General features: G+C 36.0%; 1 long non-coding RNA gene across 2 annotated transcripts in view; it reads left to right on the forward strand.

Moving 5' to 3' along the window:
- LOC142029591 (uncharacterized) overlaps positions 1-13086 on the forward strand; it is a 29178-nt gene extending 16092 nt beyond the window's left edge. Inside the window, exons 3-4 of one of the 2 annotated variants that reach the window (XR_012649973.1) lie at positions 1406-1490; positions 13032-13086. This is a non-coding gene — a long non-coding RNA (uncharacterized LOC142029591). Of the gene's footprint in view, positions 1-1405; positions 1491-2373; positions 2499-13031 lie in introns of those variants that run through there. The other variant, XR_012649965.1, reaches the window with a different exon arrangement.
- Positions 13087-16574: the final 3488 nt, after the last annotated feature.

Genomic DNA, 16574 nt, shown 5'->3' on the forward strand with positions numbered 1-16574 from the left:
CTGTACCATTATAAAGAAAACTTCCTCAGAGACTGCAAGAAATAAATGTGCAGATGAAAAGTTTGTATTTGAAGATTGTGCATAACACTTTGCATTGCCATGCTGATAGTCACCCCAAGATTACAAAACTGTCTGCAGCATATTGTGTGGTTTTGGCTTTAGACCCTGAAAACTGTATTCTTCTCACTTTCTTGATAGTTTTAATTGCATTAACTTTTAATTCCCAAACTGTATTATGTGGCTTTGACATGAATTGCTTCTTCATGTATGATTTCACTTGCATAAAACCAGGCATTCCTGAGTCTTCAGTTATTCATGGAGTACACCTTCTGTTCTCACATAAATTGTAGCATTATGGGAAAAAATAGTTATTCCTGAATAAGAAACAGTACAGAAATTTGAAAGAAAATACTGAGTATTTATGTTGTGACATTGTGTTTTCAAAACCCTACTGCAGGTTTAAAAGGCAGGTGAATAAGTATTCTATCTTTTAAATGATGGGGAAACTGAGTTGTAAAGGGGTTAAGGGAAGTGGTTATGGCCATTCAGTGAATTATTTACAAAGCCAGGCTTATCGCTCTAAACGCTCTGGCTTTTAGTCCAGTCTTTTTCCACCTTCTTCACACTACTCATGAATAGAATCAGATTAGTGTTAAGAGATTAATGAACAGCATCTTAAGTCATCTGTTACATCTGTTATTTTCTTTCATGCTGTGTAAAATCAAAATCACTCAATATGCTTTACTGAATGAAATAGGCATGCTGCAGTTAAGGTATCATTAGCATTTACTACATTGTCTTCTCTGCATATCTCAGATATGGATTGGGATGGAATTCGTTGGGCAGGAGTCAAAATAACATGGATTTCTTAAAAAAAAAATTAAGGATATGGCTGCTAAGAATTCCACTGTGATAATGAATGTATTTCACAAGAACTGAGAGAACTTTCTAAACAGCTTAAGACTGTTGAGTTTTGGAAGCCACATCTGCCCTTTCCCTGAAGAGGAAAATGGAGTAGGTACATTAATACATCTCAGTAATATTTAGCTACTTGGAGGAGACTAAAGAGGTCTTTTCGGTTTTAATTTTGTCCAAAACTGGAAGACCTAAATTTATGTCTGCATTGACACATGTAAGTGTGTAACTACACTGGGGTCTTAACATCCTCTATATAATTTCTGTAATACTTGGGATATTTCCCAAGGCCTCTTTCCCAGCTTCTAAAACCAGGACAGATGTGGATGTTCAAGTTTGATATTCTCTTCAGTGTATGCTATCAGTTTGTTTAGGGAATCCTCCTACCTCACAGTATCTGCTAATATAAGTACTAATCTTAGGGTGCAGAACTGTAAGGGGACATGTGCTGTGAACAGAAGTTAATTCAAGTGTGAACATTATGTTTTAGGTGCTGCTTGGAGTTACATTTGTGCCTGGCTAGACCGAGTTCACCCCATTTCAAATCTGGAATCTCCTTCTGCCAGATCCAACAGGTACATGACTTTCATTCTCTAACATCTGTAGCAACCCTCCTGGTTTGCTGTTGAGGGTACTATTTTACTGTACAATAATCTGTTTACTTTAGTGCGGAAAATTTGTAAAGGATGAATCATGGTGATTAATGTAATGGCTTTTTTTCCATGGTACTGTAATTGTCAGTCTATGTTTCTGTGTGAGTCCTAAGGTAGCATAATCAGGTGCTATAGGCGAAAGAAACTCCTTTTCTGAATTGCTGAGGGGGGCAGGCAGGGGAGTGGGGGACACGAGGTGGGGCAGGGAAGAGGGAAGGGGAAGAGCTGGTTTGAGTATATTTTATAGCTCAAAAAGGAGTACAGTAGTACAAGCTTCTTCTCACGTGATGTGCAGCACCACTGTCTTAGTCTTGGCACAACTGTTCACTGTTCACTGCTTGGAGAACAGATGTGGCACACCCTCACCCTTTTGTTTCCTAAGCTGTATGATCTACTCCATTTGTCTGCGGCTAGCAGTGGTGTGCCAGGAATCGGCATTAAGCTTGATCCCTAATTAATATATACTGTACAGTTCTGAAACAAGTGGGAAAAACCAATATGCTGTTGGCATTTGAAGGTGCTAGAAATATAAAAAGTATTGTAAATACCAGACACATTTGAGAAATAGCTTTGAGACTCCTCTGCTAAATATCTGCTTCCTCTTAAAGCCTCATCTGAACTTTAAGCAACACAGAGTAGCATAACTGTTTTTCTTTTATTCTCCCGCAAAGCAATGGTTTGTTACTTTGAAAAGATATGATAAGACACTTTGTGAAGTAAATTGTTTTGTCTTTTTACGTTACTGGAAAAATAGCAGCCACTAAAAGTGGGCTGATCGCTCCTTCCACCTCCCTTGTTTTTGCAGTGAGATGACTTTTTTGGGGTGAGACAGAAAAATCTACAACATATTAGAAAAAATCTGATACTAATTGTAAGTTCATGAAGGCTGCTCTGTAAGATCCAGTCGTCATTAACAGTGTCGAGGAGCACTCTGAGTCACAAGCAAAACCTTTGTCAATGTCCCGTGATTTTTGAGAGGTAACAAAAACTGGTGATTAACTATAATTGTTCCCTCCTCAGAAAGAGCCTTGTTGAAAAACCCTTGTTTGTAGAAAACTATGCGGTGTGAGTGAACTTCGATTTTACTCTCGGAGCTTCAGGAGTCTGACTGAATGTGATGTGGTTGGGAAAGAAAAATTAGTAAATATTTCATATGTCATTGTCATAAACACTTAAAAATCAGGTGACTGAGAAGCTCTTTGTGTTACGCTTGTCCCTTTGCTTATCTTCTTGCTGCAATAGTACTGTCTCCTCAGTGTCTCTGAAATGTCTGCCAGCTTCAAGGCTCTCTTCTTTGTTGTCTAAGGACTATTGCTTTTCAGGTCACATCTGAAAATCTTGTGTAACTCTTTAATTTCTCTCTGCCTACTCAAGTAATTATTATTATAACCAGAAAATTATATTAAAAAAATATTAAGGTCACAAAGTCAAGCACTCAGATTAGAAAACATTAAAATTAAAGTTGCCCGTGCAACCTTCATTTGGCTCCCTTGGGCATATGCATTATAATGGTCTTTAATTACATCATCACAGAATTTTTTTTTTACAAGGGATCCCCGACTCATTCAGTCAGGGACTGTACTTCCTTAATGAGGAGTATTCAGTATTTTGTTCTCTTGTCCTTGTTCAGTGTGTGGACATGCCTTATTGACTTCAAACTATTCAGACTGCACTCTTTAAGCAGAAATTATTGATTTTTCTATGCTATTTTTTAAATGGAACTCATTAATATAATGTCAGGCATTACTTTATATTCACAAAATCCTCATAAGGTTAAGGGATTTTATTATCTCCATTTTACAGATGGGTAATGGCCATGCAGAGAAATTAAGCTTAAATGTATCCACTAGTTTTGAGTGCCCAGTTTGGGGTGTCTGTCAACTCCCATTCTTCAATGTGCTTGGCACAGTTTAATTCTGTACACACTCAGGATATGGCCTTGACTGAATTCTCTGTTTCTTTTAAATACTCAGGAATTTTGCTTGGGATCTGTAGTGGAAAAACCTACAAAACAAAGATTTAAGAACTAGCAAAGGAAAGCTTTTGAAAAGCCATTATAAAGTTTGGGATAAAACCTTTTCATAGGGCTGCTAAGGAAAAGGCTAACATCTAATCCAGATCTGCAGTGCAGATACAGCCAACTTATTCTTATTTCTGAAGCTCCTTCTTCCATTCGCTACATATTCAACAAAAAGTAAATAGATGGTATAAAAAGCATATATGACTATGCAATGTTAGTACATTATCTGTAAAGGTCTTGTGAATAAGAGTGATTTTCTGAAGTGAAGAAGAGGACATCAGTTGACAACAGGAAGTAGTTTAATAACAGATATGTACAATGAGATTAAATTTTAGTTCTGGACATTATCTCAATTTTTCTATTGCTTTAAATGTGATTTTCTATAGATCTTTGAGTGAGCTTGTATGTATGGTTGGGACAGAAGGTTTTATTATATTTATATTTATTGATTACATTAATTTCAAATAACAATCAGTGTAATATACACATTTTGGACATGTAATCAAATAAGGAGCAGAAAAGCATTCCATCATATCTCATAACCAGCTCATCAACAGCACTGGAGTCGTTAAATCCCCAGAACAGGCTTCTGGCCTTTGAGCTAACAGAGCAGATGTAATACTAGGGGCTTTCATCTTCCGAGTGTATCGATTCTTTGGCAGCCATGAACTCTAGACGTTGCTAGAAGGATTCACACATCTTCACTGCTGATGGAGGACATCAGAGTACCAGCTGTCACTGGGGGATCTGGAGGGATTCCTACTGTAATCAGAAGGTTACAGGTACTACACAGTGACTTTGTCTTTCCCCTTGCTTCTTCTTAGTCTGAATATCAGCTTTTTTCCTGTACAGCCTACCTCAGTTCTCACTCACCTGCTCCCTGCTCACTTCCTTTCTCATTCACAGGATTTCTTCCCATAGATCCCATTTATTTTTGCGTTCCATTCAATGATCAAATTTTTGATTCTCTACATTTGGACTGAGCAACATTTTCCTTCATGATGCTTGGATGCCAGAGGACAGTGACAGTGCAGGCACATGACAGGGCTTTTATTCCCTTGCTACGTACGGGATGTGGAAATGATTATTTCAGTAAGATTATCTAATTGAGGACCTTGTCAAATGGGATAATAAGGAAAAACGGGTAAGCCATAGATAAGATGACACAAACCTGACAGGCAAACATAACAGAGACCAAACCAAGAAACAAACCTTGTCAGTCACACTAATTGATGGGCTATCAAGAAACTACATGCAAACCAGGACATTGCAGCCAATAAGGATGGAAACCTGAGGGTTCAAAATGTTGGGGGGTAGGTCAGCGGGACTGGGCAAACTGAGGAGGGAACATGCAAGGGAAGGGAATGGGGAAGCAACAAAGGAGAAATAGGGCGATAAAAGGGGCTGGTCATGGGCAAAATGGGGCCAGTCGCTACGCTTGTTTGACTAAGCCCTGTGCCTGATCACCACAGTCTCTCCTATCTTCTTGTTAAATCCTTTCTTAACTATCTCTGCATAATGTCACTCTCTATCCTATGTGTGAGCGTCGCTAGGACCCAGTGCCGACTACGGGGGGGTACCAGTGGGAGTACGAGCCAGCCACTGGATACATGCTCAGCTTTGGCACTGGTTGAACCCGTAAATGGGACAGCAGCAGCTGCCGTGTCCCTCAGCCTGGGCAGAGACCCCAGGTCCCTGAGTGCTCTGGCCTAGGCTCCAGCGGCTGGGCGAGGAGGGAGTCCTGGGCCAGAGCTGCCAGAGGAGGCGACGGCTCTTACCGTCCCTTAACAGAAAGGTTTTCCTTTGGCAGAAGTACTTCCAAAGAGTAAATTGGGCAGCATATAATTTTCAAGCATTATAACAATAATCCAACCTGATGCTTGGTGCAAGTATAATGAAAAGTTTTTCTTTCATATGCAGGGCTAATGATCCCATTTTTTAATAGAAAAGGTTTTTGTACTATTTATTTTCTAGGTTACAATACCTATACCTCATAATCTTTAAAAAGATTGTATGATTACGAACAAGATGATGAGAAATTTCAAGACAAAATGAATATGTGGTATTCTTCATCTTATTTAAATACAGCTTGGTTCAAATTCCTATTTAAGATCACAATATGACTGAGAAAATTTCCATTACACTTATCCAGGCATGGATGGAATTCAAATTTATAAATATCAGTTGTTTCAAGGTTGTGCAGGGTTATGCATAATGTTCTTTACTGTATATCACTACAGCAGAGCAAGATAGCAGAATCACTTCCTCATGACTGTTGAAAACAATGGGTAAACTCTCTACTTCCTACATCCTTTTATATGTAGAGTTTTCCCTGATGTAACACTTGCTCAAAATATTATGGTTTAACGTCGAGTTTTGTTTTGGGTTTTTTTTTCAATAAACAGTGAAAATGCTCTCTACAGTAACTGGTAGCTGAAGCACTAAGGTTATTTGAGAAAATTGAATTGTGCTGAGGGGCAACTGTGGTTATGAAGTGTGTAGTGCCTGTAAACAAACAGAAAAAGATGCATATTCCCTCAGCAAAAGCTACTTCCAGAGAGCAGAGAATGTCAATAAGTAGGCACATGAGGTGGCTACAGCAAATAGTGCAGACAGAGGAGGAAAGCCAGATGTTGTAATGCTGTGACACTGCACAGAAGACCAATGTGTAACATTAAAATAAGCAGTTTTCCTGCTACAGCTGGCCATGCATAGCACAGCGTACAGTTGGAATATATAATGCTGTAGCATCTGCTTCTCTGTAAGGCTTTCCTTTTCTTTTTCAGTTATAATCTCAAATCTTTTATTTGATAACTCACATGTGCTTGACAGAAGAAAAAAGGCTGCAGTGTTGTCACGTTCTCTAAGTACATTCTCTGGCAATGAAAGAGACCCCAGGAATTATGTACAGTACACTGCAGTGAAAACATGAAAAGCATTTGCTTTCCTGCCTGCTGCACCCCAGTCATCTTCTTTTCTTGACACAAGATGGAGAATGGGGGACAAGAAGCAGTCAGAAAGGTAAAAAGAAAGGCATTTCTTTTACTGTTGGAGCAAGTCACAAAAGAATGGACATTTTTCAGAGCTGGAATTTGTTGCTTTGCTTATATTTTTGCACTTTAGGGCATGTAAATCTCTTAATGAGATGCAAACCAAAATTGGTTTGTACAGATTTTGTTTTGTCACAGAAACCTTGGGTTTTTTCAACATTGTTTTTCCTGGCCAATATTTAAAAGAAGTTTTAATGTACTTATATGTAAGCACACTCTTCCACTATAGGTGTATATATTTGTTGTACTGGAAAAAGAAGTTGTGGTTTTTAATGTATTGACAGATAGTAGGGAAATTAAAAATTAAGAATGCACTTTAATACAGTTTTCATGCCTGCAGGTTTGACCCCAATGAATAAACAGTGAAGTTTGTTTAGTTTTCTGTGGTTTCCAACAGTCCTTCCAGGCTATGGCAGCTTAGTCTTTTTAATAATGTTACTTTGCCTTTGGATAAAAGCCTGCTGCATATACTGATTCCACAAATGAATGTACAAATATTAAAAGGGGAAAAGGGATTTATACCTGAATATTGGATTGATCTAATTACATTATAGAATCAAATAAAATCATTTCTCGGGAAAACAGACTGCTAAATTTCATACATAATTTTATATCCATTTTGCAAAAGTAAACCAATTATGTCACTGGCATATTCACATAGAATGTGATTGAAGGTCCCAGCCTTTTGGTAAACACACATGCCCTATGGAAAGGTACAGGCTTTTTACTTCCTAATGCCAGGCTGGTTGTACACACCAGTGATTTCTTCCTCTGCATTTCTTCCTCTTCAAATCCCTTGCATGCAATCTTTCCATCACCACCTTTTTCAGGGATTCCTTATAGCCTTTCCCACCCATCTCCTCCGCTGACAGTTTCCTCACTGTCACCAGAGTACCAGATACATCCTTCCTCCTTGCTTCGTGTATAGTTCTCCCACCTCCACCCAATTTTTCAGTGGTTCTGTCTTTTTTCTGCAGTTTTTTGAAGTACACATATTGTTCTGCTAATCCCATAAGGCTTCAATCTATCTTAATCCTGACCAATTCTTTTCTCATAATTATTTATTTCTTCTTCCTCCTTGCTTATTCCACCCGGTGGAGGAGCGACCCTAAAAAGCACTGCAGTGGGATGCCTGAATGCACAAAGCATGGCTTCTGTGTTGCTGTGCTGCAGGATACAGTGATGAACTCCAAGGTCAAAAGCTCAGCGAATCAAGTATAGGTGAAAGAAGTTATACATTGCTTCCTGCATAGAAAAGTCTGGGGCTTTCTTGTGAAGCAGTTAGAGAAAAGTAGCACACAACATCAAAACAGCAAGTAGCCCAAAGTAATTTAATTTCTCTTATCTTGCTAGTCAGTGTTTTTCAAAGAGGGTAATACTTGCTGTCAACAACACAACAGTAACTTTTAATGTCAACATCAGCTGTGTGATCTTTGGTTCTTTTGCCAGAACAGTATTCCATTACATTTTTACTGTCTTAAACAATATGTTTACTTCCATCCTCCAGCTATCCTTTCTCATTTTGTCAGGTAGGATAGGAAAACCGAAACCCCATGGAAAAAAAAAGCAAACCAGAAAAGAAGTTATTAACTCAGGCTAAGATAGGTTATTTTCTCACATTTCCTGCAGAGACATGTTACAAACCAAGGAAGAATCAATCCTGAGCTGCAAAAGTATTGTTCTACCTTCCACACATTCTACAGATTTGCTTCTTATTCCCTTTCAGAAATACATTTGGTTGTTTCTGCTGAGGTAGTACTATTAAAGCTGAAATTAGGCTTGAATAAAATTAGACTATAGGCCAAGTGGAAGAAAACTGATTGAAATCAGCTCAGAGGAAGAGAGGTTTCAAGTTGATAGCCTCTGTTCATTCCAGTAAGTTGACATGGAGCTGTAACAAAGATAAGAGTAAGTAGTCAGAAATATGAGGGAACGCAGAAAAAAATAGTGACTGAGGCAAAACTGTGGAACATAAAAGCGGGGCAGGGGAGATGTTGAAGAAATGGAGAAGAAAGTGGTATTTGAGAGTCTAAATGGTTAATAATAAAGACACTTGGAAACAACCTTAGGAAATACATGTTATGATTCTAAGGTTCAGTGCTGATCTAAATATAACAGATGAACATTAGGGAAAAGGCTAAGCCCTCAGGAATCAGGAGAAAGTTATATAGTGCGTAATTTCACAACCTCTTTATCACAGGCTGAATAGAAAGGATTATCTTCACTACAATAAGTTCATTCCTAATTCCTGATGCCTAAAAACTTTATATGGAAAACAGAATAAAAAAACCTCTGGAACAACTGTCACCATCCTGAAAAAGACTTAATGAACAAACAAGTAGATGTTGTTTAGTCACCTTTTACTAAAAGAAACATTTCTGTTATCAGCTAGGAGAAATATTTTCTCTGTGCCATCTTGAAATGGGTTTATTTACAGCAGAGAACACTTAAGTCTTCTGAAGATGCTCAATTGAAAGTGCAATAGTAGACTTTAGGTTTATGTATTTTTTTCCAGAAAACTTTACCTATGCATACTGCATGTTAAGAAGAGAAAACAAAAAAATACACCAGAAAAGATAAATTTGTATTTGTTTTAACTGCACTAAAGGCACTAATTTAAACTACACTAGGGTAATTTAGTACCTGGTTTAGTCTTGGAACTAGTTTAAACTGCTGTTGACTACATAATGCTGTAATATACTGTTCACCCCACTTTCCCTTGGGCTACATAGGATATGTGCAATGTTTAAAAACTGGTTTTCTAACATACAGTTATAATTATTTTCTGTAATTAAGTCAGTGTATTTTTTATCATTAAGTCAACAAAACTGAGAAATATATTCATGACTGAAGCCTCTGAAAAAGTGCTAGTATTAGGGACTATAATTCATGAATGAATCATGAAAAGCTATCCATTGTGGTCATCATTCTGAACTCAATCGCTGTCTATACCTGAAATATGGTATTAACAGTACATTCATATCATATTAATGTTAGTACTCCATTTCATCACATACTAGGAAGTCACCATAAAATTATTTCAAGATTCATAGAGCCTCAGCTTTTCTGGGTTAGTTGGTGGATTTGGTCAGCTTAGTTTTCCTACTAGTTTTTCTATAACCTTCACTCCCTGAGACATTTTTCATGTGAAGAATCCCTGCTGAAACTCAGCAGAGACTTGGGCCTGGCTTGCACCCAGGAAGACATCCTTCTTTGAAAACAGATTATCATTGTCATTGGTACTTGTCCCCTACTACCTTTTCTGAAGAAACTACAAAAGCATCAAGATCAGACTCTTACTGGGTAATGCCAGATGCAGTGCTCTTCTGGTTTCAGTCTAATTAACCAATCATTTATTTTCAGAGAATGGTAAGAATCTCCTGATGACCAGAAATTGGGAGGGACTGTGGGTCTGAATCTAGAACATAAATGAGAATATGAAGTTAGGTTCTTGCTCTGTATAGAGTAACTTTATGTTGTAGCCATAAATGGAGTTAGTTATTTTGCTTTACAAAACTAGAGGATCTGACTTAACAATATATTGGGATATGGAAACGTTCAGTTCTAGTCCTCCCTGCATCCCCTTTCCACTGCCAATCTAAATAAGGTAGTGAATAAACTACAAATACGTGTACGTATGTGCAGCCAGCTATAAGGGGTTTTTTTATCATGCAATCCATCTGCAAAAAATAGTGGACTTCCATTTGGTAAACTCCTTGAAGTTCCAGACTCATTTCTGCAGGTGTCACCTTTAACTCTTCTGATGTTTGTCATTTCTCATGTAGCTATATCTTTCAGTTACACCAGCAAATAATGAGACAATAATACAGGTGAGTGATACAAGAAATGCAAAATGATCTGAATTCAGGAAATTCCCTTTGCATTGGCAATGATCTGAGGATGTAGATAGCAACAAAGACTGATCAGCAGAGATGAGAAGTGGTTGAGTGATTCTTTCAAATGAGCTAGAATATGTCTTTCACTACATAAAGTCTCCTTTCCAGGAGGCTGGCAAAGGATGATAAAGGAAATTTCCACAAAAGACAGTGGACTTTGTCATATTTGATTGTAAAAATGTAGGAAGACTTGCATTATTACTTCACTATCCCTGAAAATTAGTTCTTTTACTAGACTGTGTAAAGTCATTTTAGTGGAAGATGAGGTTGCTGCTTCAGTGCTCAAGCTGTGGTCTATAAGAAGAGAAGGATATGTACAATGAAGTTATACAAATGAAAAACAGTGCTTGACATTCATTATTTTCCGATTTATAGCTGAAGCATATCCTAGTACATTGCAAATTATTGCCTTCTGAGATGTAATTTATAATATTGTCAGTGATTCTAACTTTAACCTGTGCTTATCGTTATTTCTCATCTTCATTTATGTTGTTGCTTTTACTGTTTTCCTTCTCATTTGCTGTATTTGTTGATAAATTAGATGACAGGCTCTTTGGGGCAGTAGCCATATTTTATTGAATGCTCTCTGCTATGAAAAAAGCCCTGCTTTGGACTCAACAAAATGTTTGCTAACACTCTAAAGAGATAATGAATAGCTTCAGAATTAATTGTGGACCCTGAAAAAGCTGGAACTAGGGGTCTTATCCTGCATTTATTACAGATGTTTCACTGTCTTACTTCATATTTTGTGTATAACGAATGGTGTATTGGGGAACTCGTTTTGGTCAAAATAAAAGCAAAAGGAAATTCATGTATTCCACTGGCTTTGTAAGTAGACATCCAAAGGTATAAAATCTTGCAATTTGAATCGAGTTAGCTATTCCTTAGTCCCATGTCTCTACCATCATTAATATCAATATCTTATTTTATACTCCTTAAACATATGAGAAAAGCCCCCCCTGGTTTAGACTTAATATGTTTGCCAAGTGCCAAATACATTTGTCTGTCTCCTTGCTTTTTTTTTTTCTTCACTGAAAACACCAGATTGTATTTACTCAGCTGAGTCTCTTATGCCAATAAACAGCAGGCGTGCTGACACCTTACCACAGGTCACTAGGGATCTAGTTTCTTGAATGTATTTGAATATTCTGTTGGCTGATCAAAATACTGATGTTGTCAAAAGTGGAATATGGATGTGCACGTTCGGCAGCTCTTACTTATCATGGGATGTTTCACATGAAATGAGAAGCAGAGCAGAGTTAGTCATGTGAGAATCTCTCCTGCTTTCTCTCTATGCTTCACTGCTTCTTGTCTCCATCTGTGAAAGCTATACATAGCCTTTGAACACCCAGAGCGAAGTGCTCATAAAATAAAAGATAAACTCTTAAATGAATATATGGAAACAACCAGCAAGTATGCAACCTTATTTTCATAAATCATAGGTATAAAGAAGATATACTGGATTTTTTAAAATTTTAATATATAGGCAAATGCTGTTATAATTTTTTATTCATGAAAATTCTCTTTTTTAAATGGAAACAGCAGAAAAGGTATTAGAATTAAGCATTTATTAGAATTCTGTAAGGCACAGTATAAAAAAAAAAAATCTCCAAGTCATTACAAATGAAAATGGTCCTTAGAGCTCATTTTCTCTTTATTTGTTTATCTGTAACCTCAAAACTTTTGTTTGGCAGTTCAACATGCTGGAGAACTTAGTAGATGATGAATCGTCTAGGCCAGAGGTTATAGTAAAAATAGGTGGCATGAAAAGTTAGGAAATATTTCTGGTGGGAGGTGTAAAGGCTATTTGTAGGAGAAGGGGAAGATCAACTAAAAAAAAAAAAAAAAGGAAAAGGGGGATATAGTAAAGGATTGTATTTGACCAATAATTTAAAATAATTTGGTTTGTTTGCATGTTGTGTTGTTATTCTAATTTAAGTCAAGGTCTGAAAGAAGGGTGCTTTGTGATAAAGAGCTAAGTTTCACTTTGAAGACATTGAAACAGAATACTCAAAAACCTCTTTGAAAATGGAAAATAGATACTTGACATTTCATATTATTCCATATCCTTTTTTAAGCTAAAACTGTCTAACAGAACTGAAGTTCATGTCTGTGACATAACATACACCAGTTATATATATACACACTTAAGTTCATCCAAGAGTTTCCATACTTTAGTTTTAGATACAAAGAAATGATTTTTTTTTCTGTACTTAATGAATTGGATAAAATTAAAACCCAGTTATGCAGCTTTTGAAATTAGTAGGCCTAGACATACTTGCTTTCACACAGAGACACATAATAAAAAGCAAAGAATTTTCATATTGTGAATGAGATTCAACCTGTTATGTTTAATTGAAATGTATTTCAAGAACATTGCCAACAAAATTTTCAAATAGCGCCAATTCAGTTTCATGTTATTATTAGTCATCATCACAAATTAATTTCATGTTTTCTGATAAATAATGATGGATATTCTTTTTTACATGTTCTTTAGAGTAAATACATAATTTCCAAGTAAGTGTGGAGGATTTAATGTGAAATATCAGGACTAAATAAATGGGTAAGACTGTGTTTGATTACTTTGTAAAGTTCAGTGTTTTGTTGGTATTTTACCTTTTTATGTTTTTCTTGTTTTCTTTATTTTCAATTTATTGGCCTATTTGACTTCCCTTAGTACTTAGTTTCTGTTCAAACTACTAGAGCATAAACTGAACATCATTATTTTTCCCTGATGTATCATTCTTATAGCAAATATTGCATCTCACACTTCTATTGCTACACATACAATGTGTGTTAATGAAGTCAAAAAACCTGACTAGCTACTTCCTTCCTGTGAGTTCATTTGTTTATTAATAAAAGTTGTAGACTATCTGTTAATCAGTAGAAACCTCTGTGCAAAATATTATTAAGGAATATGAAGTATAAGTTGAAGAAGGGGGAGGTGGAAGAAGCTCCCAAGAGATCTCTCTCTTTCTGTGATTTGAATGTGATACAAGGGAAGCTCCTGACAACAAAGAAATGCAACTATGCTGCCTTTATAAATCTAAATATTATGTATGAAGTAGATGATCTTTGCTTATTTTACATATGTAATTTTTTTTGTTGTCTGTGTTTTAGAAATGAGCTTCTATTATGCTCTTTTATCAAAGTTATCCAAAAACATTATAGGAGAAAATGTAGTCTAAGCCTGATCTGAAAATAAATTTGGAAAAGCATAGAAAGAGGAGTTACAGGCCAAATTAAAAGTTGGTGTCCCTGTACCTCAAATTACCAGTACTGGAAATCCACATCATACATTCATAAAATTAAATTTTGTGACTCTACCATGTCTTTCCATTTGTTATTGGTTTGTCTTATATCCAATAACTATGTAATATAGCTTGCCTATGAGGAAGCTTATAAAAGCAGCGTATGATCATGGCTTCTGCAATAGTTTAATGAAAAGAATAATTGAATAATCTTCTTACATTGAGATAAATTCTTGGTAACTAATGATAACTTTCTGGGTATTTTTGTAATTTAAATATTAATTTTAAATTTGAAATGTGCTTTTGATTGTTTAGTATGTAGGTCTTTTTAAAATGAAATAGCAAACTTTGAGCATGTTTTCTTTGAATTCTAATGTTATTCCTATCTTACAAACAACACATTCATTTTACAGGATCCTGTTACTACTTTTGTTTTTTCCTCTTCCCTTTGCATCCCTCCATCCCCCCACCAGCTGCCCATAATTGTAAAAAAATAAAAAATCATAACGGAATAGTCAAATGGCCTTATATAAACTTCTTTGGAACAATTTTAAAATAAGCTCTTTTTCTGCTATTTTAATTTGGAAGTGAGCCTTTTTCCTTCTGAATTTAATTTCATAAACTCTCAGTCGCACTAAAGGTTTGTCTTAATGGGTTTTTAAATACCATTGTCAGGATGCCCTGTGGCAATCTGGTTGTGATTCTTAATGGCATCCAGCTGGGCAGGAATGGTTGCATCAAGATGTCCACCAAAATCAAAGAATCTTTTTAGCTTGGAAGTAAAAATCCAGTATTAATTTTCTGAGTGACTCTCATCTGCATTCCATTTTCCTTTATGTAGGTTGTCGAAGGCTGTTTCCAGAAAAGCCATAGCCAAAGTAGGTGTGCTGACTTGGAGCTTGAGGACCTCAAAGAGATATGTATCATGGAAAAAATGTCAGAGGGGTAAGAAAAAAGTTTTAAGTTCTCATTGAATTGTAATTCCTATAAGAACAAAGAAAATTCTGCCCTTGGTTTATTCCTGATAAATTGACAAATGCAAAGAAAAATAGTATTTTGAGGCATCTCTTACATTCCCTTCACTAATTCTGTCTTTGCCTGCTCTTAGTGACACCCTTCCTTCTATGTATAATAGGTCTTTCACCATGGTATTAGCAGATTGCTAGCGTTACAATTCTATATCAAATCTTCGTTATGATTTAGGCACTAAAAGATTGGGAAGAGGCCATTTGAGCTCACACACGCTTCTATCAACTTTTCAAACAGCCTAGTGTGGTGAAAAGACAAAAGAAGAGTACAGTTATACTCCCTTTGAGGATATTCAGTTAAAAAAACATCCCTATCTACAGAAAGAGGATTATACAACCCACACTTTTTAATTGTGGAGAGATGAACAGTTTATTGGTTCATTAACTCAAATTAGTATTTTATCCCAGGATTTTCCAGATTTCTAAATTGAAATCGATTAAATATGGAATATGAACATGTCCCTATGTTCAGAACAGAAGGAAAGGAATTAGTGAGCATGCTGAATATTTTGTGAGAAGGCTTCCACATCCATACTGGACCATAGATTTGACGATTGTTTATAAAACATGATTAACAATATGAGTCAGAGAGACTGCTGTAACATGAGGTTAATCCTCATTTTCACTTTTAATGGGATTTGGTAATTGATTATTGTTGTTTTGCTTTTCTGATGGTACAGATGAGACTTTGATCAGCTCAGATGAGCAAATCATGATAAATATCATTGCTGTGTGTGCAGTTAAACTGTTTTTTATATTGGTAAAAGTGCAAATTTCATTTTTATCAAATGCACAGCTGCAAGCAATAGCCCTATCCTATGATGCATGATAAAATAGTTGTTAAAAGCAAAGAGATGATAAGTATCAGGAATCTCTCCCGTTACACAAATAAAAAGTCATATTCAGATTTAACATGGAACAATAGTGATATCCCTGAAAAATTACACATGAGCATATTGTAAACCTATACACTGTTCTTCTTTTATTGAAATAACACTCATTGACAGCAAGCGTATGTGCATTTGGAGGTGCTGTATAGAAACAAGTAATTTTTTTACTAGATAATTCCTTAAAATGCAGCTGAAAGTGCAAGAAGGCATCCTTTGGTAGTGCAAACTGGATTTTCTGTCACTTGTTACAGGTTGGGTTCCTGAAATAAAAGATTATCATATACAAAAAAATAGGTCTGCTCAGCTATGGATAGCTTTAAATACACTTACTAACTTACTAACTTTTTTTTTTGGTCATTTCTTCTTCAGTATTGTTATTTTTTTCATTGCTGAGCTCTTTGTTACTGCGGTCCTAGTTTTACACATGCTGAAAGTCCTTTGGGCTGTGATTTTAAAAGACACTTGCAGAATTAAACACCTGTTCTATGAAACAAACAAGAGAAAAAAGCACTAATTGTCGCCTTGCTTCTTTAAAACTCCCACCTAATGACTGTAGAAAGAAAGATTTTGAAGGCTTTCCTTTTTGAATTTTCCCTAGCTATTAGACCATCAGATACATTTTTATTTCTCAACTTTTTTCAGATTTGTTGTAACCTTTAAGCATTGTCTTTTCCTACTTCTAGTATTTTCCTTTTCATTGCTATTCCTAGATTTCATTTTGATTTTCATTCAAATTTAAATGCCATTCTTTCTTTCAATGCACCCATAGTACTTTGATCATCAGTTACTGTGTCATCTTAAAACATCTCCATTTATTTTTTCTGCTACTTTTTCAACACAGAAAGTAAAATTCCTTTCTCCTTTTCCATTT

Source organism: Buteo buteo, chromosome 1 (genome assembly GCF_964188355.1).
Source record: "Buteo buteo chromosome 1, bButBut1.hap1.1, whole genome shotgun sequence".
NCBI classification, from domain to species: domain Eukaryota; kingdom Metazoa; phylum Chordata; class Aves; order Accipitriformes; family Accipitridae; genus Buteo; species Buteo buteo.